This window comes from Mustela nigripes, chromosome 9 (assembly GCF_022355385.1).
Source record: "Mustela nigripes isolate SB6536 chromosome 9, MUSNIG.SB6536, whole genome shotgun sequence".
NCBI lineage: Eukaryota > Metazoa > Chordata > Mammalia > Carnivora > Mustelidae > Mustela > Mustela nigripes.
The window spans coordinates 12215891-12240793 of record NC_081565.1 but is presented as its reverse complement, the minus strand read 5'-3'; the positions used below and the strand labels follow the sequence as shown (position 1 = coordinate 12240793).

The following is a 24903-nucleotide window of genomic DNA, read 5'->3' as shown; positions in this document are numbered from 1 at the left end:
TCCCTTCTTCTGCTCCGTATTTTGCTGTCAGATTCATCATCTTAAAACAGCTTTTGGCACGACCTGGCCTTGCTCAGAGGCCCCCCGGGATCTTGCATCGCCAGGGTATGTGAACAGCCCCTCGCCCAGGTGTGTTCCTTCAGAGCTGCCCCCTGACCGGTTCTCCATACAGTGACAAAATGCAAGTCATGCTGCTCCCTGCCACAGGCTCCGGGTCATCTCCAGGAAAAAAACCCAGCAGGCTCTTAATTGCGAGGTGTGACTTGGACTGTATTTCCAGCCCCATGTCCCACCAGGCTCTCCCTTGCTCTGGCTCCAGCCGGCTCTGGCTCTGACCTCCTTTGGGTCCCCGCAGATGCTGGTCACTCTGGGGACTGCACATGCCATTCCCTCTGTGGAGGGCACTCCAGACCCAGCCCTGCCTGGATCGCTCCTGTCCATCCTTAAGCTCCCTGTCCATCCTTAAGATTGCCACCTCATTTCCCTGCTTCCTGGCAGCCTTCCCTGCCCTCCCCCAGCTGGGAACCGTCTGCTGTTCCTCCAGCCACTGGATGGAACCAGCCCCCCCCCCCCCCGGGTCCCATTTGGTTATAGGTAAACGTCTTCAGTGTGTGCCTTCTGCCCCGACTGGGAGCACCAGAGGGCAGGGACTGCCTTACTCGTCACGCACTGTGTAGGCAACAAGTATTTGTGGAGAGACTGAGTACACACGTTTGGCTGCCCACTGAACTTACTTGTTCACCATTCAGGAGCATCTACTGAGTGTCAAGCCCAGTTCTCCACATTCCACAGTGGCGAACAAACTCCAGTAAAGTCCTTGCCCTCACAGAGCTCAGAGTCTACTAGAAGAGGCAGATGGTTTTAAACAGATGGAGGAATAACAATGCCAGGCAGAGCTAAGTGCTATGAAGGAAAACAAAGCAGGGGTGAGGGGTGGAGCATCGTGTGTTAAACAGTTTGGTGGGAGTTGCCAGTGTCTTGGGAGCAGTCAGGGAATGCTGCATGGAGGAGGTGACATTTTGGTAATGAGCCAGGGCTCCCGAGAAACATAGACCCTCTCCCCAACTCAGGCTGGTGGGGCGCTAGGGGTGTCCAGGTGTGACAGTCCCAGAGACCCAAACCCTCTCTGCCTTCCAGGGCAGGAGCGAGGAACCCATACGGGGCCTCTGGCCAGGCTTCAGAGTTGGGTGAAAGCCCGAAGCCGCTCTTCACAACCGCCGTGATTGGGCTCCTTCTGCGTGGCAAGAGGCGGCGACTGCTTTGTGCACGGAGGACTCGGCTGATTGTGGCCTGGCGATTGGCACCCACAGACCGTGGCCGCCAGGCTTTACCTCGCACCCCCAGCGCCGCGGCGGGCCGTGCGCAGCGCGCCAGCCCAATCTCGCCTCCTATATTCAGAGTTGATTAGACGCTATTTCTGCCTGGATTTTCAGAAGGCTCAAGAGCTTTTTTAATCACTACAGTGGCTCATTACGGTTTTGCAGTGACACTCATGTCCTTCAGTTCTCTTCTCAGATTAGATTCTATAGTCAGATGAATATTGGATGATTTCATTACATACAAATGCAATCAACAGTTTTGCATAAATTTCTTCTCTTTTCTTGAGTTTCAATTGACCCCAGCACCCATGGTGGCAGGCACGATCCACATGCAAATGAGCTGGGTTTGCAGCCGGAGAGGAGCCCGGAGGAGGCGGGCACTTGCACCAGCCCAGGGAGGGAGCAGGCCTTGATTGCTCAGGCTTTGGGAACGGGGCCCTGGCAGAGGGGGTGCCGCCCCAGGGGGCAGGGCATCTCCCTTCAGGATGATGTTCCTGTACGTGAACTAGACGCGAGGATGCTCAGAGGCAGGCCTTCTGGGCAGAGAATGGGATGTGGCATTATAATCCAGGCAGGTGGGCCCCTAGGGGTGTGCTCAGGACGCTTGGGGACCGAGAGGCTCCTTAGCAACTGGTGGGGACACAGTTCACGGGGTTTAATGACCCTAGGGCCTCAGCAGAGCATTCCGGCTGAACGGTAGCTCTGCCCCCAACGGATGCAATGGTTATTATTATTATTGCCTTCATAGTCCTCGTTGTGGGCTTGGCTACAGCCCACAAAACTCAAAAGGCAGGTGGGAAAGTTTGGAGGCCAGGCAGCAGTCCTTCACTACTTCCTTGATTTCTTACGCTGTGTTTTTTGGGTGGAGAGGCAGGGTGTTCTGAAAATTGGGTCTTGGAAAGCTCCTGATCCCTTATGTGTCTGGTGATGAAATCCTTTCCACCACATTCCTGCGGAGAGGAGAGGGATAGCAGTTCTCACTAGTTCTCCCCGGGGATGAAGAGCAACTCCCCCACCCCCCACCCCTCACCCCCACAATGAGCCTCTTCCAGCTTCCTTGGCTCCCTGCTGCCCAGGTGCTGTCCATGAACATGAACTCTCCCAACCTTGACCCTGTGCTCCCTTGGGACACCCCCTGAGGGGGCACTGGGGACTGTGCTCTGCCAAGTCACCTTTTCTATGGCTGGTCTTTTTGATTCCTGCAGCTTCTCCCCGGAGGTGGCCTCCAGCCTGCCATCTGGGTCTGTCCTCCAGATGCTCTCGGGGACATTCAGAGTGCAGACCTGGGCTCAATACCAGGCACGAGGCTGGAGCGTGATGTGGGGAGTAAGCTGTGTGTGGTCAGGAGGCCAGGGCTGACGGCTGTGCACTTCCAGGGGGGGTGGGAGGTGAGGCCCAGGATGGGGACGTTACACCTGAGGATCTGCCAGCACAGGGGTCTGTGCGTCCCAAACCTCATCTCCTTCAGGTGGTTCCTTATTCATCTCCGGGCAAGTGAGGCTAAAATACTTGGTTAGTGAAGGAGAGTGAAGAAGGCATGGTCAGAGGGTTCAAATATCAAGAAGCCAGCAGCTCGGCTCAGAATGATCAGGGAAGGCTTCCTGGAGGGGGCTGGGCACAGACTCTGAGAATAGGCAGAGGAGGCAGAGGTGTGGCTGAGGCAGTCCTGCTGGAGTTGGAGATGGGATGGGGGCTGTCAGACAGGGTAATACCAGGGCACCAGGTCTCTACTGCCGGGCAGCCTGGGGCTACGGGCTCTTGACCTGGACCTACCTTTTGCTGGGATCCCATTCTTCAGCAGCACCAGGTGCAGCTCGAGCTTCCTTCTTGACTGTCCTCAGGACAGTGGGAAGGCCAGGTTTCTGGGGACTGTAGCCCCAAGCCCCGTTCCCTCCTCTGTGACTCTCTTGCCACAGGACTTTGGCCAAGATGGCTCCCTTTTCTGATGCTGGCACCACCACCTGTGGAAGGGAACTAACATTGCTCACAGGCACAGCGGGAGGTCAGAGGCCATAGACCGCTCCCCCCCACAACGCCTCGTTCACATTCTCATCAATGTCTGCTCTCCCTCTGTCGCGCAGGACCCTTTGTCCCCGGGGTCAGGCTCAGACCCCCATTTCAGAGCATAAAGAATCAAAAGACGGGATGTCAGACCGAAATCAGACTGACCCCACCTTGCTGTGTGATCTTGAGCAAATCACTTCCACTCTGTATGGTTTTATCCTCTGTGAAATGAGGGTTCTAGTATAAGCTCGGAGTCCCTTATTCAGGTGTGAAGTCAGAGGGTTTCCGAACTTCCCCGAGAATAAAGTCTAGTAGAGAACATAACCCATACATTGTACCACCACCCGGTGGGGTCTGGGTCATTTCTTAAATCAAATTCATATTTTTTTCCCAACAAAACATGAATATTTTCCAATTTCCCATTTCCCAAACCAGGCAGGGAAATGAACAAAAGTAACTTCTGCTTGGTTCAAGTCACTTGGGCACCACACAGTTTGTCTCCAAATCCGTGTAAAAACCTTTTGGTCATTGAAGCTTTGGGGATTTCAGCATTTTGAGGAAGGGATCGTGGGCCTGGAGTGTTTGCCTCCCTCGTGGGGGCTGATGTGGATAAGCTGAGTTACTATGCATGAGGCATTCAGAACTGTGCAACTACTTAAAATATTCCCATGTGGTATGCAGGGGGTCCCTCCAGCGTGGTCCCCCCCCCACCCTATGGCTCCTGGAGCCTCGGGGAGAAGTGCCAGCAATTTTAAGGAGGGCCCTTTATGATTGGGGCCCTGGCGACCTCTGTTCCCCCACCCCCGTCTTCCCTCTGCCCTGCACACCCGAAGCTTGAACTTCATTATCTTTTTTTTCCAGTTCCTCACACACACCAGGCTCTCACTCTCTCCAGAGTGTTGCACTTGCATGTTTTCTGCTTCAAATACTTCCATCCCCAACCCCCACCTCACCTTTTTAAAAGTTTATTTATTTAAGTAATCTTTACACCTGACATGTGGCATGAACTCACGACCCGAGATCAAGAGTCATATGCTCTCCTGACTGAGCCAGCCAGGCGCACACCGCAACCACCACCCCCCCAAATCCCACCTTTTAAAGTTTATTTATTTTTTAGTAAATCTCTTCACCCAGCATGGGGCTCGAACTCATGACCCTGAGATCAAGAGAGACATGCCAGGCGCCCTAGCCCAACCCCGTTTCTTAACTCTGTGTCCTCCTGTAGGTCTCCTGGCCTCCCTTGAGCATCAACCGAGCACTAGGAAAGCTGCCGGGCTTCCCGGCTAGACTGTGATGTCTGGGAAAGCAGCGGTCACAGCCACATTCCTTTCCGGCACACAGTCAGTGTCGAATGAAGTTACGTCTTCACCTTGGCCTTTAGCCTTGGCCACTAGCTCAGGAATTGGACACATGTTTTGTTTTTCTTTCCTTTTTGAAAAGATCTAATTAATTAATTAATTAATTTGACAGCAAGAGAGAACACAAGCAGGGGGAGTGAGTGAGGGAGAAGCAGGCTCCCGGCTGAACAGGGAGCCAGATGCTGGGCTTGATCCCAGCACCCTGGGATCATGACCTGAGCCAAAGGCAGACCCTTAATGACTGAGCCACCCAGGCGCCCTTGGACCCATGTTTGTTGAATGAATACATGAAACAAGGAAGATCACGCTCCCGTTTTGCACCGTGGGAGAAAAGTCTTAGAACACTCTCCCCTTCCTCTCTCTTCAAATTCCTTAAGTGATTTTTTGGAAAAGGGAACTAGTCCTTGCAGGGGAGCCCAGAGGAGGGTACTTCCAGGATTGCAGGGCCGAAGGGAGGTGGCTTCAGGACATTAGGCAGACACTCCTCGTCCTGGGTTGGTAGAGGCCTCTGGGGTCTGGGGAGCAGGGGGCGGAGCGAAGGGGGGCCTCCAGCACTCCAGAGCAATTGCTATAAAATAAACTCCATAATCAGGTAAATGCAGTCGTGCTGGGGGATGGTTCCCGTGCAGCTGCGGCCAGCCCGGCCGGAGGGGACCTGTCTAATCTCAAAGTAATGAAAACGTGGGTCCAATTACGATGGAGGGCCGAGGCTTGGGCCATGGCCGGAGTTTGGGAGCTGGGCCCCTGGCAGCGGAATTAGAACATTTAAGCTGTCAGGCTGAATCCGGGAGAGGCCTGATTACCTGGTCCGCCAAGGGGCCGCTTTGGTTTGGTGTCGACTATAATTTCCTGGCCGCCAGCCATGAAGTCATGGGCCACCTTCTCTCCCCTGCGATGGGGGTCCAGGCCCTGTCTTTCCGACCTCCACTGTGCCCCCGACCCAGACCGGCCCAGAGGGGCTGACCTGGGCCTCCCAAGCTGCCCACGTGGGGCAGAAAGGGAAACAGGTACACGAGTGACACAGGCTGATTATGTGTAATATGTAGACATAGGTTATGGGCAGTGTATACCCTGGCCACTTGTGAATGACACATACATAGGAGGTCTATGTGTACACGTGGTATAGATATACTGAACATGTGTAAATGGTGTAAGACTTGTGTTCACGTGGATTATGGGCAGCTGGTTTAGCAATGAGGTGTGCGAGTAAGTCATACCTTCGGCTCTGGGTGCAGGGTATCTGCTTGTGGACACATTGTACGGATGCAGATGGTAGGTAGTGTGTGTTCACAGTCATGTGTGCCCATCTATAAGGGCCATGAGAGCAGGGATCAAGTCTGCCTTGCCGCCTGCTGTGTCCCCAGCACCTAGATACCTAGATGGGTGCCTGGCTTTGTGGATGGAACTTGATCATATAAATGTTGAATGAATTCATATCTATACCATGGGAGCTATGTGATACAAGCATATGGAGTCTGCATGGTATGGGCTGTGTGTGTATGCATGTGTGTGTGTGTGCATGCGTGTGTGTGTGTGTGTGTGTGGTGTCTCTGCCGTGTAATATGGAAGCACCAGCAGGAGAATATTTCATGGGCCTGAACTGTATGGTCCCATAGACCTGTGCCTGATGTTTGTCTCCTCCACTTACACACTGTGTGACCCCAGGCAAGTCATCTAACTTCGCTGAGCCTCATTTTTCCCCTCTCCAAAATGGATACAGATAGTGCTGGGTAACTTTTATTGAACACTTGCTGTGTGCCTGGTATGGTGCTATACGGTTCTCCTGCGTTATTTTCTTACTGGCTTTTTGCAATAACCTTTGAAGGATGACTGTTGCCTCCACCTTACAGACGGGGAAACCGAGGCTTTTGGAGGTGACATAGTGTGGTAGCCAGGACTCAAAGCTAGGGCATCCTGATCCTGTGTGAGCTTTGAATGGCTAGGCTAAACAGGTGGTACCTGTCACACAGAGTTGCCTTAAGGATTGAATGAAATACTCCAACTTCAGCACCTATGACCCTGCTGCGCATAGTGAGTGCTCTGTAAACATTATTACGATTATTGGCACGTGGCCGTGTAAACGGGATGTATAAAATAGGTACAGGGAATACGTGGGAAATGTACATATGGTATGTTTGTATGAGCAAGAGAGGCCCGTGTAGGTATGCTTGTGTGTGTAGAGGGTAGGCACCCATTTTTCTGATACGTGTACTTGGGTATATGCACATGTGACTTACGTTACATAATGGACACAAGACATGAAAATATATGTGTTATGGTGTTACCATATGGGCGAAACACCCTATACTTGAGGTATGGCATCTGTGAGCCTGACACAGAGCTCTGTACTTGAAGACTATATGGAAATGGGGGTGATGGTGGGTATGGGAGATGCAGGCATGGTCATCAACGTGCACACCTGGGCATGCACGGGGGTGACAGGCAGGTAGTGGCTATGTGTACTGTACATGTACAATGCACTGCCTGTGGACTGGTGGGTACTCCTACATGTGTGGGCACGCTGATGTACACAGTGTATACGTTTGTGCAGTGCATCTACTTGGGGGTGTTGCATATCCTCTCTGAGAGGTATATATTTGGGATGCGTGTCCTGTGGGTCTTTGTTCAAATGCCACCTCAGTTAAAATATCCAAAAGCACCCTACTTAAAACAGACCTCATTTCCCTTCATTTTTGTTGAAAAAAGGATCACTTTTAAATATACTGTGTGATTCAGGAATTTGGGGTGTTTTCCCCCCTCACTAGAACGTTAGCTTCACGAGGCCCCGGGGCTTTGCTGACCCTTGTCCACCACGGAGGCCCCAGGGCCTCGCCCAGAGCCGGGCGCGCTGGAGATGTTCAGTTGAATCGGCAAGGGGACGTCGGTGCGCCCGGAGCGCAGCCCGGTGCCGGGCGTGTGCAGGATGGAGCCGCGACCTGGGCGCGGAGCGCAGCCGGGTGGCCGAGACGGAGGGATGGCCCGGCCACCCCCCGCGAGTGCGCGCTGGGCGCACGTGTCGTTGACGGACGCGCCCGGCTGCGGCCCGGCCCGGGGCCAGCGCGGCTCCCCTCCGCCCCCGCCCGCGGCCCTCGCCGGGCCCTGCAGTCTCCCGGGGCGCGACCCCGTGTCCCAGCGCAGTCGGCCGGGGCTCCGGCCCATTTCCCGGCGGCCGCAGGGCGGGGCGGGAGCGGGGCCGCGGCCGGGCCGGGCGGCAGGAAGCGGCGCATTGTTCGCGGCCCGCGGCCCCGGGCAGGGAGTTCCCGGCCCCCGCACGGACATAAAAGGAGAAAGCAGCGCCCGCGGAGCGGCCGGCCGGCCGGCGGCCCCGCGCTCCGCTGACCCCGGCATCCGCTCCGGGCCCGCAGCCCGGGAAGGAGGTACGCGCCCCGCCCCTGCGGCCTGCAGGCCCGGGTTCGAATCCCGGCTCGCCGCCTCCCGAGCCTGCTTTTCCTCCTGGTAAATGAACACCCGCCGCTGGAAGCCCACCTCCGGCCCCGCCCCCTCCCGCTCGCTTGTCACGAGAAAAACCCAACCTTGTGCTGCAGTCCCCGAGAAGAAAAGGTACATTAGTGGAACTCAGACTGCAGGGGGAATGCTTTACCCAACAGGGGAAAACTCACCCGTGTAGCTTGGGTGACACCCCCTTGTGCAAATGGGGCTGCTTGGGACAGGAGCCCGAGGAAAACCTTTTTCAGGGTGGAGCTTTGCAGGCGCCAGTGTGGGTGGGGAAACTGAGGGCTGGAAGGGCACGTCTTGCTCAAGGTCATCAATCACAAAAACCCGCATCAAGTAGATGTTACAAATCCAGAGTCTTTCTCCGGGTGCGTAGAAGTATGACCATTTTTGTGGTTGTTATTGATCGCAAATGTGACCCAGTGAACACCGTGCACTGGTGTGTATCTTTTCCAAACCGGCTTTAGGCTCCTTACTCATCTGACCCTCACATCCCGTCTGGAAGGGGGCATGAGTTAACCGAGGCCCAGAGGTACAGTGCTTTGCCCAAGCAAGTTGGGGAAGGTTGGAGGTGGGGGTAGCATGCCCTTGGTCTGTTTTATCTGTTAATCCCAGCAACTCTGGCACCATAATCTTGGGTGGGGACGTATTTGCTGGAGGGTTAAGATCTAATCAACGCAGGAAAAAGTAAGGGTTTAGCAACCCCACCCCATTCCAGCCCACCCCAGCCCAGCCCACAGCACTGAGCTTTGCCCTCCAGACTTGGACGGTACTCTTGCCTGGCTGGGAAGGGAAAGGTGGAATTGTCATCATTTCCACGGGAGCCCAGAGAGGTTAAGTGACTTGCACCAGGTCACACAGCAAAATGGCTATGAAGCAGAGGCTCTCCACCACAGCTTGACCTCTCCAGGGAGAACCCCTCCCTGAATCCTTAAATCTGGGGGGGACCTGTCCCAGGGTGCCTTCACCGCTGGGCCAGGAGATTCTGATTACGGAGAAGCGGCTTTCCCTCTACCCCTGCCCCCGCTCAGCCCTGGAACCCTACACCGGGGGTAATTGACATCAGATGCGGCTGTGACCCAAGGAATGCTCCCCAGGAACCTGGAAGCATTTATTGTCTGGAAGAGAATCCAGGGCCCACTCTAGGCTGCCCTCCCTCCCTGGCTGTCTCCTCCCCAGGCAGCTAAAGGTGGATAGGGGCCCTGAGGAGGCTCTGGTGCTGCCCGGGGGTTACCGCCGCTGGCCCTGATGAATGCAACTGCTGAAAGCGCCTTCCTGGCTTCCTCCTTCCTGGGGATACGGTTACAGGGGGCCAGACTTCCTGCCCAGCCTGCCCAGCTTCACCGTGTGGATCTGCAGGCTCTCCGGGCAGGCAGCTCCGCCCCCCACCCCCAGCTGGGACACTGGCAGCCCCAACTCATTCAGAGTGCAGCTCAAATGTCACCTCCTCAGGGAGGCCCTCCCTGACCCACTCTATAGGAGCTAGCCCACCTACTGGCAGTGTCTCCCTCCTACCCTGTTCAGTTTTCTTTGTATCACTTATCTCTAGCTGGTGGCCTCATTTGTTTTCTTGTAATAATGTTTATTTCCTGCACACAGACCCCTGCCTCCCAGAATGAGAGCCGTGTGAAGGCTGGGACTTGGTCTTGTTCACTGCTGTATCCCAGGGTCTAGAACTGTGCCTGGTACATAGTAGGTGCTCAGTAAATACCGACTGAATGAATAAAGCAAGAACGAGCCCCCACCTTTGGCCTTTGAACTTAGAACTTGACCTTGATTCTCTTCTCAGAACTGAGATTTACCATCCCTGATCTCCTCCCTCTGGTTTGTCTGGGATCCTCCACACTGATTCCACTTCTCTGGATTTTATAGCCTCAGGCTCTCTTCTGGGCGCTCATGCTGACCTCTGACCTCGCCTCTTTGATCCTCTCCCCAGGCTCTGCCTCAGAACTTTGGGCAAGTCTCTTGTCCTTCCTGAGCCAACAAACTTCTTTAAACAAAAGGTTATACAACAAAAACCTACTGTGTACTATAGGTTAGCTAACTAAACATAATGAAAAATAAAAAAAGAATAATAAAATAAAATAAGAAAGCAAAAAAAGAAAGAAAGAAAGAAAGAAAGAAAGAAAGAAAGAAAGAAAGAAAAGTTTATATGGGAAGCCCAGGATTTGAGACAGATAAAAAGGTCAAAGGGCAGGAAGGGGACCAGATCCCTGAGTGCCTAGTCTTTCCATGTCTCCAACACACCTTTGCAGATTCCTACAGCTTTGGAGAACATGGTTTGAATGGCCCAGGCTTGAGGATTTCTCAGTCTCCCTTAGCTTTGTAATTCCACAACTCCATGACTTAGATGTCTATCTAGTCTTAAGCGCTCACTTGGTCATTCATTTACTTGTCTATGGAACAGTAATGGGCCACAGTTGTGTACTAGCTTGCCCTAAACCCTGCTCTTCAATGTCTCGTGTCCAACTTGTGGTCCCCTTTCTTCATTCAACCAAAAGTCCAGGAGGGTAGCTCATGTGCCAGGATCAAGAGATCTCAGCAAATGTGGGCAGGGCTGCCACTGGCCAAGACCTTAACTTTGTGTGACTTAAGGAAAAATCACTCCCTTTTGTGCAGATGCAGCCTTGCCAGACCCAGCTTGACCAGAAGACAGTGCCCTTGAATGAAGAAAAAAGTGACTATGTTCTTGGCAGACAACACCCCACATTTGGCTGTGGGCTGGTCAGGTTTGAGACCCCTTGTGTAGGCCATAAATGTCAGGAGTGCCTCCATGGGTGTGTGATTGGTCTATCACTGTCTTTAAATTTTAAGTAATTTTTGAAAAGAGGCTACACACTTTCATTTTGCACTGGACCCCACAAATGATGTAGTTAGTCCTGATTCTATACAGAGTTCTGGTCAGATAACAGCAGCCCCCTCGTATATGGGGGTCCTGGGGGAGGCAAGCAAAGACCCAAGAAAGATAAACTATTTGCTAATGTGGCTTGGGGAGGTCTGGTGGGGCAGAGACTAGTGTGCCAGCTCCCAGCTGCATGAGGCTGGACATACTCTACTATGGGGGAATCAGGCATGGTCCCCACCCGGGGGTGCTCAGGAGCAGGGAGAGAGATAGGCATGAGCATACATAGAACATGAGACCTTCAGAGCAAGAGGAAATACTGCTGACCTGTTGGAAGGACCCAGCCACAGCAGGTGCATGCTGGCTGAAATGCAGGGCAGTGCCCCAGGGGCTTTGGAGGAGCCATCTCAGAGGAGGTGACAAGGAGCCTGACATTAGGGATGAGGAAGGTTTGAATCAGGAGGGGAGGAGAGGTGCATTCCCAAGGTCAAGTCCAGCCTGGGCTGGAAGAGTGGAAGGGTGAAGGAGTGAAGAGGCAGGGAGCGGAGGGCTTTGAATGCCGAGGTGAGGGGTCTGGACTTCATCCTCTGGGTGGGTTTGGGAAGCACGTCCACTCCAGCTCGAGCACATCAGTATGAATCTGTTCTTGTGTCATACATGAGACACTTGGGATTTTGTAAAAAAAAAAAAAAAAAAAAAAAAAAAAGACATTGCCTCTAAAACAATGTGTGAAAGCCACAGCTCTTAGGGGTGGAAAGCCAGAGAAGCAGGTCCAAGTCCCCCTGCCAGCTTCTGGCTCCCATGCAGGGCTTGCGCTCTTTATAGGGGAGAAACTGCTGGCTCTGGGTCACAGGTGGTATCTAGAACCCAGGACTCCTGCCTCCTAGATCGGTGGGGTGGGGGTGGGGGGCGGTCTCTGCATGCTGCATTTGTAAGAACTCACATTTACAGGCCCCTGAGGAGGCCCTTTGCCCATGTGCAGGTCTCCCCGTGTGTCTGCATCTGCTGCCTGAAGATGCTCCATTCTTCCTCCTTCAGGGTCCTTCCTGGGAAAAGGTGGCCTATGCTGCCACCTGGTGGCAATGCTGAGGTAGGTGATGTACCGCTTCCCTACTCTGAAGCTCTGCGACTGTCCTGGTCCAGACAAAGGGCCCTGTGCCCTGGGGTGGGGGCAGCCCTGTCCTTCAGGACTCTAGGACTATTAATGGTGGTACAGCCCACCCCAAATCCATTCTTCCTCTGTGTTAGGACTTAGCACCCTAATTGTCTAGTGCTTGGTGTTACCCCTGGCTCCTCCCGCTCCCTTATTCCCGAAATCCAGTCTGTCCCAGATACTGTCAAGTCTGCCTTTCAGGTGTCCATTGCTCTCCATCACCAAGACCAAGGCTCGGGTCTCACCACCATTGTCCCCCAACGCACTCCCCGTGCTTGGCCTGCTGCAGTAGCCAGATTTGGTCTTCTCCCCACTTGTTCTCATGCTGCCCCCCCGAGGGATCTCAGCGAAACCTGCAGCTACTCCCGTCACCCTCTGCTTGAAATCACCAATGGCTTCCCACTGGCCCCAGGTCAAAGTTTAGCTTTTTTACCAAGGAATCCCTCTGCGAACTCTCCCCTGCAAACTCTCACGTGTCCCCCTCGGCCTCCCTGAGTTGGATGGGACAGCACAGTGGTGACAGGCATAGACCACAGTGGGCCTGGCTGCCTGCTTTCAAAATCACCTTCTTCATGTACCCTCCATGCCCCTTAAGTCAGGTGAGTTAACAGTTTCCCTATCTGTGAACCAAGACTGACAGCAAGAACACCTGCTTTGGAGGGTTGTCATGGGGTTTAGAGGCACGACTGTGGGAGGCATTGCAATGACACGGGGCCAAGTGCAAGGCTGGGGAGCCCAGTCTGTGCCTAAGACGCCCTCTCCTCGGACACTCACTGCGAGTGGGTGAGAGCTTCAGACTCCCCTCGGGTTCAATCATCTGCTAAAAGACTCACAAAACTCACTTGAAACTCTTTCACTCGTAGTTACTATTTACTCCTGGGAAAGGATACAGATAGGGTCAGCCAGGGGAGGGGATATGTGGGGTGGAGTCAGAGAAACTCACCGACTACCGAAGGGACCGCGGTCAGGAAAGGCTGTAGCTTGCCGGTCTCTGCGGGGACATCGGGCAAGAGGAAGGTCTTAGAAGCAGCAGCAGAGAAGTCAGGGAAGCAGATTCCGGTTTCGTGTGTCCAAGGACCTTCTAAGAATGAAGGCTGCCTGGAGGTGGTGGTGGGGGCGGGGCAGGGAGAGGGCTCCAGCCCTGCCGGGTCTGCTGCAGGGTCAGGGACCTGTCTGGAGGTCCCAGCAGGAGAGAGGGTGGAATTAGGGCTCCCCCAACCCCAACCCAAGCTCTACTGGGCCCATGGTGGCAGTGGAGAGAGAGGGGCTGGGGAAAGGGGAAGGAAAAGCCAGCCAAGGCGGAGGTCAGCAGAAAAGCGGCAGGAAGAACTGGGAGGGCCTGGCCTTCCCAAAGCCTCTGCAGGGAGCTGGGAATCAAGCCTCATTATGTGTTCTGAGGAACAGGGCACTCCCGGGGTGGGACAGTTCATGCGGGGAGGAAACTACTTGAATTTGGCCTTGTGGGTGGATGGGGCAGGCTCGGGGCCCAGAAAGAACCGTGCCCCGAACACCTGCTGGAGAAGGAGCCGGGCCTTTAAAGCATCACAGGATCCCAGGAGCCCGGGATCCTGGCTCCCTCTCCTGCTACCTGTCCTTAGGCAACCTCCTTCCCTCTCTGGGCCACAGTCCTCTGATCTGTTCCACGGAGGTTTGGGCCCAAGATCAGAGGCCCCTTCGACAGAGAGGCAGGCAGGCCAGGGCTTAGAGAAGGGATGCGAGGGTGCCGGAGGTCTGGCCAGGGCTGGTCTTGGTGGCGTCTACTCGCAGCCTAGGAACCAGTTCCTCTCCCCTCCCCAAGTTCTCTTCTGCCCACCACACTGACCACAGCCTTCTCTTCTCCTTTTCTATTTTCAGCTCTTCTGGGGTTCTGAGGAAGGCCGGGCCGGCGCCAGCCCAGGAACTCGGTGCTGCTGAGGCAGGCCCAGGGCAGTGAGATGTGCAGAGTCACGGGCTTTGGAGGAGCTTGTGGGGGCCTCCTTCTGGATAAGGGCCCTTTTTCGGGCCTGGTCCAGACCCACCAGGGAGGTCTGGTTCCTGCTGACGCCCCAAGCGGCCAGGAGGCCAGGGCCGGGTGGGGCTGGGGAGGAATGCAGTCCTGGCGTGTGGCTGGGCCCGAAGGTTCACCTTCATGAAGACCCAGACAGTCTTGGGGCTGTGCCTGGCTGGGCAGGGAGCCTGCAGCCAAGGGCTCAGAGGCTGGACTGGGGCTGTAGTTTGACTAAACCCCCAGCCCTGTTCCTCACTATAGAACGTTCTGTTGCAGGAGGTCAAACCCTGGCTCCCTCCTCTCCCCTTGGCCTTTGAGGGCCTCCTGCTAATGCTCTCAGAATTGTCAGGAAGGATCGGGGTCAATGTGAACGAACTTTACCAGAAGGGCACCCAGAATGCTCTTGTCTCCTTTCTTCCCTACCCACCATCCCTGCCCAGCCCTCCCCCTCCCCTGAAGAATACGTGTTGCTGTGAGACAGACAGAAAGACAGACAGGGAAGTGCTGCTCCGAGATGGTTTGGAAGGCAGTTAATGTCCTTGTTCATGCAGGTGGCTTCTGGGGACAGGTGTCACTTCCTTCCATCTACCTCCCAGCCAGGCTGGTACCCAGCCAGACCTTTCTCCTCTGGCTTCGGAGTCTTAGGTCTGTAGTGGACAGTGTCTTGTTCTTGCTCCATTAACTCTAAATGAGCTTTGGCAAGCCCCTTGTGGTGTCTGGGGCTCAGTATCCTCATCCGTAAGACAAGATGACTGGCCTGAACTCCTTTGGAGCTCTGCGGGCACAATTGTGATTTCCTGTGTGGGGAAGCAGCTTGAGCTCCGGGGCCAGAGTGGCCCTCGGATGGCCTGGGATGACGGCTTCTCCCTTGATAGGGAGCAGGTGGAGGGGATGAAGGCATGGAGGCACCTGTGTTCAGGAGAAGGAGCTCCCCAGCCAAGGCACGGAACCGGAAGTTGATTGCACCAGAAATAGAGACAGAGATGGAGCGGGACAGAGTCAAGAAGAGGGAGTTAGCGGTAAGAGAGATATTGAAAGAGGAAGAGCATGTTCCAGACAGAGATGGAGAGACAAGGCCATCTGCGGACAGAGGCAGAGATAACGGGGAGGACAGAGAGAGAGAGAGAGAGAGAGAGTGAGAAACAGAGATACGGAGATACAGAGACCAAGACTGAGAGATAAAGACAGGAACAGGGCAGCCATAAAGGATTAGAAAGAGGTTCAGGAGAGTGAGCAGGAAAGACGGCTGCAGAGCGTTCTGCTTCCTGGGGGTCAAGCAAGATCCTGCTGTTGCCTACACTGTGCCCGGTCTGGTGGTCACTCTTCTGACCTTCGGATTTCCTCCGGGACTGGAACCCTCTGCCCCCCCACCCCCGATCTAAATGTTCTCCAGATATCATGTCCTTGGGGGTAATGTGTGCAGAGATGAGAGTGGCTCAGGCTAGGGGCATCTGAGGCTTCATGGCCCCAGGGCTTCATTAAAGGGTAGGGATAAATGGTGGGGAATCAGAGATGACTGAAGGTTATTACAGGCAAGAGGATGCAGTTAGGGTTGGGAGAAGAGCAAGAAGGTGGAAAGTCCAAAGCAAAATTTCCCCATCTTTCTTTTAAGGAGGCATTAACTCTGGGTCTGACTATTTAGGGACAGATAGGAAATCTGGTAGTGAGTCAGGGTTGGAATGCAGATACTAAGTGTTGGAAAGAAGGAGATACAAAGGGAGAAAAACTGAGCTGGGCGGCATGGGTTTGGTTGAGTTGAATTATGTTTGGTTGGGTTGAGTGTGGTTGGTTTGGTTCGGGTGGAGTAGAGTTGTGTTATATCATGTAGGAGTGGGTGGGGTGAATAAAATGCAGTTTGATTGGATTGAATGGAAGTTGGGTGTGGGTTTGGTTGAGTGGAGCAGAGCTGAGCTAGTTTGCCGTGAATCGAACTTAGACTTAAGCTGAGTTGGGTTGTGTTGAGTGGAGTTGAGTTTTATTGAACTGGATTTGGTGGGATAAGTGGAAGTAAGTTGAGTTGGGTTGACTTGAGTTGAATTTAGGAGAGTTGTGGTGGGTTGAGTTGAGTTCAGTTAGGTTGGATTGGTGTGGATAAGAAAGTTAAAAGACTCCAAGCAAACAGGAGTGAAGAGGAACCCAGATCCACCATAATCTAAATTATATTGCCAGGGAAGGAAATGAAGTGAGATACCAAGGAGAGACTTGGTGAGGGGAGATATGCCAGGCTGAGATCTAAGCAGATCTGTGAGCCTGAGATGGTTTGGCATATAAATGATCTATTTCAGTGTTTCCCAAACTCTTTCCTCTCTGCACTTCCTCTGGTGTGGAGGTTCACTAAGGCTTCGATTTACATCTTGCCATCAGAAGAATGGAATACCAAAATCTCATTGAATGTGTACTTATGCGTGTGTGCATTTGTTTGTGTGCGTGTGTGTGTATGTGATTTGAAAAAACACCTAGAGGTGATTCTTAAATGCCTCCCTAGTGAGGGCATCTCCTGTTGAGAATCAATATCCCATGGAATTTTTTTCCAGCTTGATTGAAATGTATTTGACATACAACATTGGTAAGTTTAAGGTGTACAACATGATGATTTGATAGATTGTGCATTGTGAAATGTTTACCACAAGAATGTTAGTTAACACATCCATTACCTCACCTACTTCCTATATCTGTGTGTTGAGAACATGTAAGATCTACTCTCTTAACAACTTTCAAGTGTACAACACAGTGTTACTAACCGTTGTTACCACAGTGTACATCAGATCCTCAGAACTAACTTATCTTTAACTGGAAGTTCGTACACTTTGTCACCTGTTTTCCCCACTTGCCAGCCTCTGGCAACTACTAGTCTGCTTTCTGTCCCTGTGAGTTTGGTTTTTTGGTTTGGGTTTTTTTTTTTTTTTTTAGAGGGGAAAGGGGTAGAAACAGGCTCCCTGCTCAGCACAGACCCTGACACAGGGATTGATCTCATGACCCTGAGAGTATGACCTCAGCCACCCAGGTGCCCCAGTGAGTTTGGCTTTTTTCGATTCTACATGTAAGTGAGATTAGACAGTATTTGTCTTTCTCTGTCTGACTTACCTCAGGTAGCATAAGTCATCAAGTTTGTTGTTGCAAATGGTAGGAATTCTTTCTTTTTTATGGCTGAATAATATTCCTGTGTGTGTGTGTGTGTGTGTGTGTGTGTGTGTACATGCGCGTGTATGCCCCATAGAAAGAGAAGTGGTTCTCTTTGTGTGAACCCCTGGCAAGATTTTTAAAAAGGAGAATGAAGGGGGAAAGCAGAGGCCAGAAGGTTTATCCTGTTAGTCTCTTAACCCCACTCTTCGGTGGCAGCCTTCAAGAAAAGGAAATATAGCATTTATTGAACACCCGCCATATGCTGAGTATTTTCATATCCATCAGACTTTTAAATCATCACATGATCCCTCTTTTTGTAGTGGAGAAATTGTGACCCACAGAATTAAGCAACATGGCCAGGGTCACACAGCTAATGTGATGGAGACCTAGTGGGTATGTCTCTAAAGTCTGCATTTTTTCCTTTATGCCAAGGGAGCAAGAGACCATCTAAAATGCATGGATGTGCAGCAAAAGAGGCAAGAAAGCCTGAGGAGCTAGAGTGGGATGGGGGTGTCATGGGAGGGTGAGGAGGGGAGACGCCGAAGGAATGGGCTCCCGGGGACGCCATGTTTGTCAAAGGCTGGTCATGGCATCTGTAGCCTCTGCTAGGAAGCAGGATCAGGTGCTGGTCTGTGGACCTTCAGAATTTAGGAATTGGGATCCTCTGAAGGATCTGGGTGGGGGGTGGCCTTGCAAGGAGACTCCTTCCTCAACCTTTCTCTTCTCTTCTTCCGAGGCTCACCTCCCTGGCTGAGAGCTCTGTGAGAGCCGAAGTCTCTAGCAGCCGGCCTGGAAGTTGGCCCAGATGCCATCTCGTGATTATTTGTAGGATGGGTGGTGTGGATCTGAAAAATCACAGAGCAGCGAGGGCCCCTCTGTGCTCTGGCTGCGAGATGCCCGGAGGAGAGAGAGCCCGTTGCTGTTCTGAGAGGGGGTGGGGGAGGGGAGCGGGCCTGGGGACTCTGGGCGCCTGCAGAGCTGCTGTTTCTCTCCCGCTGTGGGTAGGCAGCTGACCAGTTCTCACTCACCACCCAGTTCTTTCACGTGGTCCTGTGGTTCTGGCCGCATGGCTGAGCCTCTTTCCTCCCAAACCTGTGGGTCTCTCTCTCTCTCTCTCTCTCTCTCACACACACACACATAGCACTGGGCAGCGCGGTGAGAGAGCCTTGGGTTGGCTGGAGGGGAGAGTGGTCTTTGGTGGCTGTGGGGTCAAGACAACCCTTCTCTTTCAAGGTGTTCTGAGAAGTTGGGGTCCCTGCAGCTCCCTCATTGGTTCCTTCGTTCTTGGCTTACGAATGGACATTTGCAGGGACCCAAGATCCAAAGAAGCCAGAGTCTGAAATTCTGGAGCTGCAGTTGGACAACCAGAAGACGATAGCCAGGTCACCTCATCTCTCTGAGCCTGGGTTTCCTGTAAAGTGTGGGTAACATTCCCTTGCAGGGTAATGGAGGCAGTCTGAGGAGAAAACTCACAGTGTTTGTAAACTGTAAACTCCTGATTGTGTGCGTGTGTATATATTAAATATAGTCATTCATTTATTATTATTTTTGGCTCATTGGTTTAAAAAAAAACCAATACAGTTCTTATTAAGCATCAGGCAATGTGCCAAGCATTTTATAAGCATTGACTCATTTAATCTTCACAACAATGCTGTGAGGAGGGTACTAATATTGTCCCCATTTTGCAGAGGGGGAAACTGAGGCACCTAGGGGTTAAATGACTTGCTCAGTGCCATATAGCTAGTAAGTGGTAAGAGCTGGAATTCATACGTAGTCCGGTTTGACTACAGAGTGTTTCATTCATTCATCAAACATTAAATATTTCCTCTGTGTCGGCTCCCGGGGTCCACAAAAAGGAACCAGACTCGGTCCTCATGGTTTGGTGATTCCTCTCCAGAGCCAGAGGTAGCCTCCGGGAGGGGAGAGCGTTGGAAATGCAAGGGGTAATTTTAGGTTGTTGCCCTTACCGAGCTTAATGTTAGCCAGCTAAACGTCTTGCCCTGTGAGGGGCAGTCCTACACAGAAAAATTAACAGTCCCCCCACCTTGAGAAAGCATTAAGGAAAAGAGCCCAAGCTTTGGAGTCATTCCAGGCCTGGACTGACTCCCAGCTCTGCCATTGCAACACGGTGTGACTTGTTTAAGTTGCTTTACCTCTCTGAGCCTCGGGTTCTACTTCCAAAAAATATGGTCGGAGAAATGATGTCAAGTGCCCAGCGGTGTCTGGCATGCCTTGAAACTGTTAAGTGAACATTCTTTCCTGCTCAAGCAAGTACCAGGAAGGATAGAGGAGAAACAGCTTTCGATACCAGCATTCCTCAGAACCCTTCTTCCTCCCTCGTGGGGAGGCGTTGCTATCTGCTGGGCTCCAACAGGCAGGAGTTCCCTCCCCTACGTAGCTCTTTCCTCTTTTCTTCATCCAGACTCAAGCCAAAGGTAAGGAAGTCTGACTTCCTACCATCACTTCCTACCGTCCCGAGGCTTCAGGCAGAAGCCACTCACCTCTCTGAGCCTTGGCTTCCTTGGCTGTCAAATGGAGAAGCAGAGAGCTATTATTTCTGCCTACCCTGCCTTCCTTCCCTCTTCTTTTGATAGCAGCCCCTGGTTTTCTTTTGGGAACCACCTCTCTCCCATTCTCCGTTCACGTGGGTACATGGTCTAGGACTGGCCAGTCTGAATCAGGATATTCCATCTTCCTGGTCACACCATGTGGCTTAGGGATGGGCACCTGAGCTGAGCCAGAACAATCAGAAGTGTCTGAGAAGGAGGCAGTGTCTTTTTTTTTTTTTTTCCTTTCCAGTGTTACAGAATTCATTGTTTATGTATCACATCCAGTGCTCCATGCAGTATATGCCCTCCATAATACCCACCACCAGGCTCACCCAACCCTACACCCCCTTCCCCTTCAAAACCCTCAGTTTGTTTCTCAGAGTCCACAGTCTCTCATGGTTTGTCTCCCCCTCCAATTTCCCCCAGCTCCCTTCTCTTCTCCATCTCCCAATGTCCTCCGTATTATTCCTTATGCTCCACAAGTAAGTGAAACCATATGATAATTGAATCTCTCTGCTTGATTTATTTGACTTAGCATAATCTCTTCCAGTCCTGTCCATGTTGCTACAAAAGTTGGGTATTCATCCTTTCTGATGGAGGCATAATACTCTGTTGTGTGTATGGACCATATCTTCTTTATCCATCCATCCATTGAAGGCCATCTCGATTCTTTCCACAGTTTGGTGACTGTGGCCATTGCTGTTATGAACATTGGGGTAGGTACAGATGGCCCTTCTTTTCACTACATCTGTATCTTTGGGGCAAATACCCAATAGTGCAATTGCAGGGTCATAGGGAAGCTCGATTTTTAATTTCTAAAGGAATCTCCACACTGTTTTCCAAAGTGGTTGTACCAACTTGCATTCCCACCAACAGTGTAAAAGGATTCCCCTTTCTCCACATCCTCTCCAACACTTGTTGTTTCCTATCTTGTTGATGTTGGCCATTCTGCCTGGTGTAAGGTGGTATCTCAATGTGGTTTTGATTTGAATCTCCCTGATGGCTAGTGATGATGAACATTTTTTCATGTGCCTGATAGCCATTTATGTATCTTCTTTGGAGAAGTCTCTGTTCACGTCTTCTGCCCATTTTTTGACGTGATTATCTGTTTTGTGTGTGTTGAGTTTGAGGAGTTCTTTATAGATCTTGGATATTAGCCCTTCGTCTGTAGTGTCATTTTCGAATATCTTCTCCCATTCCATGGGTTGCCTCTTCATTTTGTTGACTGTTTCCTTTGCTGTTCAGAAGCTTTTGATCTTGATGAAGTCCCAAAAGTTCATTGTCTTCTCATGTGAGATTGGAGAACTAGGATTGTGTAAGTCTGGAGCAGCCCGAGGGCTTGGGGAGCACCTGCCTGAGGCTGAAGCCCACAAGAGGGGAAAACATGATGAGAAACAGGGAGACAGAGAGAGAGAGAGAGAGAGAGAGACAGACAGAACCGAGAAAGGCAGAAAGAACCCGACACCTGGATGTAGCCATACCTGTCCCCAGATTTTTAGCTCGGGAGCCAACTCTCCCCCTTCTTTTGCCAAAATTAGTTGCAATCGGATTTCTGTCATTTGTAATGGAAATAACCCTGACTTATTCAGGGCTAAAAACACCAACATCAAAAGACTGCTGTGTGAATCAAAAGAGATGATGATGCAAGTGAAAATATTTTCCTAAACCATGTACAGCTCAGTGACGGTGAGTTATTAACGAGGTGCAAAAGCAGGAGCACACATTCCATGCCAGCGATGAGTCAGTCCAGTTCTAGCTGAAAGGCTCAAGAAAATGCACTTTTAAGGCTCTTGCCTGAGAACTGAAGGCTTGTTTGGAAGTGCATATTCTCGCCCACTAAAATCTGCAGTCTACTGAGTACCAGTTTTCAAAGGATGAGATGTCCTTGCAACGGGGCGCAACTGTTGTGTGTGACTCGTTCCAAGGCTGGTCGTTTTATAAGAGGACAGATACCTAGCCTGTTTGGGCAAGTCCCTGCTTTGTTCTGAGTCTCTGAGTCTGTCACTGGAAGGAGGTGGTTGCGTTGAACCTTGTCTTAGGGGGCAGCTCCTGGCTCTGACCTGCTGCAGACCTGTAATTCTCAGACCCTATCCTGGGGACAAAAGAGTCTGTTCATCTTTGGATTCAGCAGCATATACTTCTTCCGGGGTTCTCCCGAAGAAGCCATACATCAGAGACCACAGCCCACACTGGAAAGAGACCCTTCCGCATCTGGCAGGTGCTGGAGGTTCACTGGACCAATCTTCATTTCCAACATCCTGTCGTTCCTGCCTAAGCCAAGAACTCCATTTCCCATTCTCCTTTGCAGCCAAGTGAGGTCATGTGATAGAGTTCTGGTGAGAGGTGTGGAAGGTTCTGGGGGAGTGTTGGGGGAGTGCGTCTCTCCTTTCTACCGCATTCCTGCCTGGAACCTGGCCTGAGGACACAACCCATTCTGAGGGTTGATGGAGAGCAGAGCCGAATGATCAGAAGAACCTTCTCCTTCTCCTCTCCAGCTTCCATGTTTGGGATGTTGTCATATGTGGCCACATGCATTGCTGGTGCACGAGGAGAGCACTTGACTGCCACCATTCCCCATTATGTCCTTTTTTGTGTCCAGAACAATCCAGAATAGGGCTTTTTGTTTTGTTTTTGGTTTCGGGTTTTTTGTTTGTTTGTTTGTTTGTTTTTTGCACCTGGGACCAGGCTGATAAAACTGGATTTATCATGATCCACCAAGAGTGATCATTGACCAAGTGCCTGGTCCTGAGTGCCTGGAATTTTGCCAAGTGGTCTTATCCTCACAGTGGCCCCAGGAAATTGATGCTATTTTAGTTCTTATTTTCAGTTGAGGAAAGAGTCTCAGAGATGACCCAGGCCGGGCTCCCCATCACACAGCAAGAATAACGAAGCTGGGCTCCAAATCTATTTCTGTCTGACTCCAAAAGTTTTGCCCCCGATCCCCAGCACATCTAATTCAACAGACTTATTTAACTAGGAAGGAAACTGAGGCCCAAGAGGGTGAGTGACTTGCCAAAGGTCACACAGTGAGTTCAGGGGGTTGTGTTACTAGAAACCAAATCTTCTGGATCTCCCTATCAGGTGTCTCCCTATGGCACCTGCTGCTCAGGGAACGATGAGATTTGAAGGCTGGGCTAAGGTCTGGGGGCCACGGGAGCTACTGAATTTTCTGGGCAGAGTTAGGACAGTATTTCACACACCCAAGGAGGTCTATGCAAATGGCTCCTCTTCCTTCGGCTGTGGTGGAGGAGGAGAAGGACGGGGAGCCTGACATTTCACAGCCCCAGCAACTTCCAGAGGCACTGCCAACTCTTAGCAAGACAGTGATTCTTTTCCCACCTTGGTTCCTCCGGCTCCTCCTTAGTCCCAGGCAGCTGGGCCTCCAACTCAGGAGCTGGTGTCTGATGCTCTGCAGATTACGTGGTTGGAGGGGGTGGGCTGGTTTGATGCCAGTGGTGTGACCGCTCAACCATCCTGTGCCGATCGGAAATCAGATGGCGTCAGCTGCTTACTGCTGAGGCCAGTAGGACAGGGGACCTTGCAGTGGAAACTCCCCAGATGAGCTTGGGGACTCTCCACTCACCCACCTCCTGCTTGTTTATCTGTCTTCTTGGCCTGCCTCTGCCAGGATTTGGGTGTTTGTTTTAGAGATTCAGGGTTTAGGATCCCAGAGAACCCAGGATGGAGTGTAGCGGGGAGTGAAGCTTGCGGATGTCAACATCAAGCAGACCAGAGGTCCAAGCCCAACTCGACCACTTCCTAGCCTGAGGCCTTTTGCAAATTATCTGTCCCCGTTTACAAAAGTGGGGACAAGGAGAACACTTATCTCATGGAACTATTACAAGTTTGAAAGGAGACCGTGTGCCCAAACCCCCCAGCATAATGTCTGATACACAGTGACAATTCCTTCCTCCCCCTCCTCATTATCCTTCTCCCCCTCACCATAAGCTCTAGGGAAGTCCCTGAGCCTCAATTTCCTCTTTTGCAATGGAGATAATGATCCCTTTCTCTTGGAGCTGTTGTGAAGGCTTCGGTGAGAGGGAGGTAAACAGCCCCCCACCGGCAGTGCATTTCTGCTTCCCCTTCGCTAACTGCACACACCCGCTAACTCTGGGCGGCTTCGGTGTACCTGCTCTCCTGGAACACAGGGACAGGACCCTTGACACCTAACCTTTACTAGTTAGGCAACCTCGGGCAAGTCATTTTGGCTTTCTGGGCCTCCGTTTCTTGTCTGTAAAAGGGAGGTGATAATCCTCTATAAGGCTGTCGAGGAAATGACATGTGACAGTGCAGCCAAGGTACACAGCTCGCCGCCTGCTGCGCCGTAGGTACTCGAGAAATACCAGCTGTTTTTATTACTACTGCCAGTGCCCAGCCCTGGCCTGGCACTGGTAAATTAGGTACAAAGGAAGAGAAGGAGTTTGAATGAAACCCTCCAGCTCCCGTGGGGAAAGAGACGGGGAGCAGGTAAATCACTTCCATTTAGCTCCTACAGGAGGTTGGGCACACTCGCACAGACTGCCTTATTTCCTTCTCGTAAGAACTCTTGCAAGAAGAGAATTATTAACCCCATTTTATAGATGGGGACACTGAGACCCAAGAGGGGTCATCAGCTGCCCCAGGTTGAGAGCTTAGAGCTGGTCAGGAGTTTCGATGGGGGTGGGGGAGGTGGGATTTGGAAAGCTGTTGGCTTGATTCTAGAACTTTTCCTGCGGGTCTGGAAAGCTGCCTCCAGAGGTAGGGCGGGGCGGGGCTGGGTCCCTGTGTGATTCAGGTAAGAGTCAGCTCTGGATTTCCAAATAGTGGGTGGGATCCTGCAGGGGAGAGACTTCTCCAGGGACGTTGAAATCTAAGTCCTATCTAGGGCCTATGGGAGGGTTGCCAGGAGCCAGACAGAGGTAGGGGCAGGCAGAGAGGGAGAAACCCCGACCCACATTGCCAGTGGGGGACAGGAAAGAGGGTGCTGCTGCAGCTGGGAGGGGCTCGTGGGTGGAGCTGGCCCTGTGAGTGTTGGGGGTGCTGGCCAAATGGGCCCAGCTGGGGAAGACAGGGAAACTTGAGGTAGGGCCCTTCCTCTTCTGGTGGTGGTCACCGCCAATGGATGGGTTGGCGGGC

At 52.2% G+C, this 24903-nt stretch overlaps 1 long non-coding RNA gene across 1 annotated transcript; it reads right to left on the bottom strand.

Annotated features, from left to right (window-relative positions):
- Positions 1–609: 609 nt before the first annotated feature.
- LOC132025030 (uncharacterized) lies at positions 610–13391 on the bottom strand. The gene is made up of 3 exons (XR_009406388.1): positions 13073–13391; positions 3093–3280; positions 610–2269 (listed from the first exon to the last, which is right to left on the bottom strand). It is a non-coding gene; the product is annotated as an uncharacterized LOC132025030 (long non-coding RNA).
- Positions 13392–24903: the final 11512 nt, after the last annotated feature.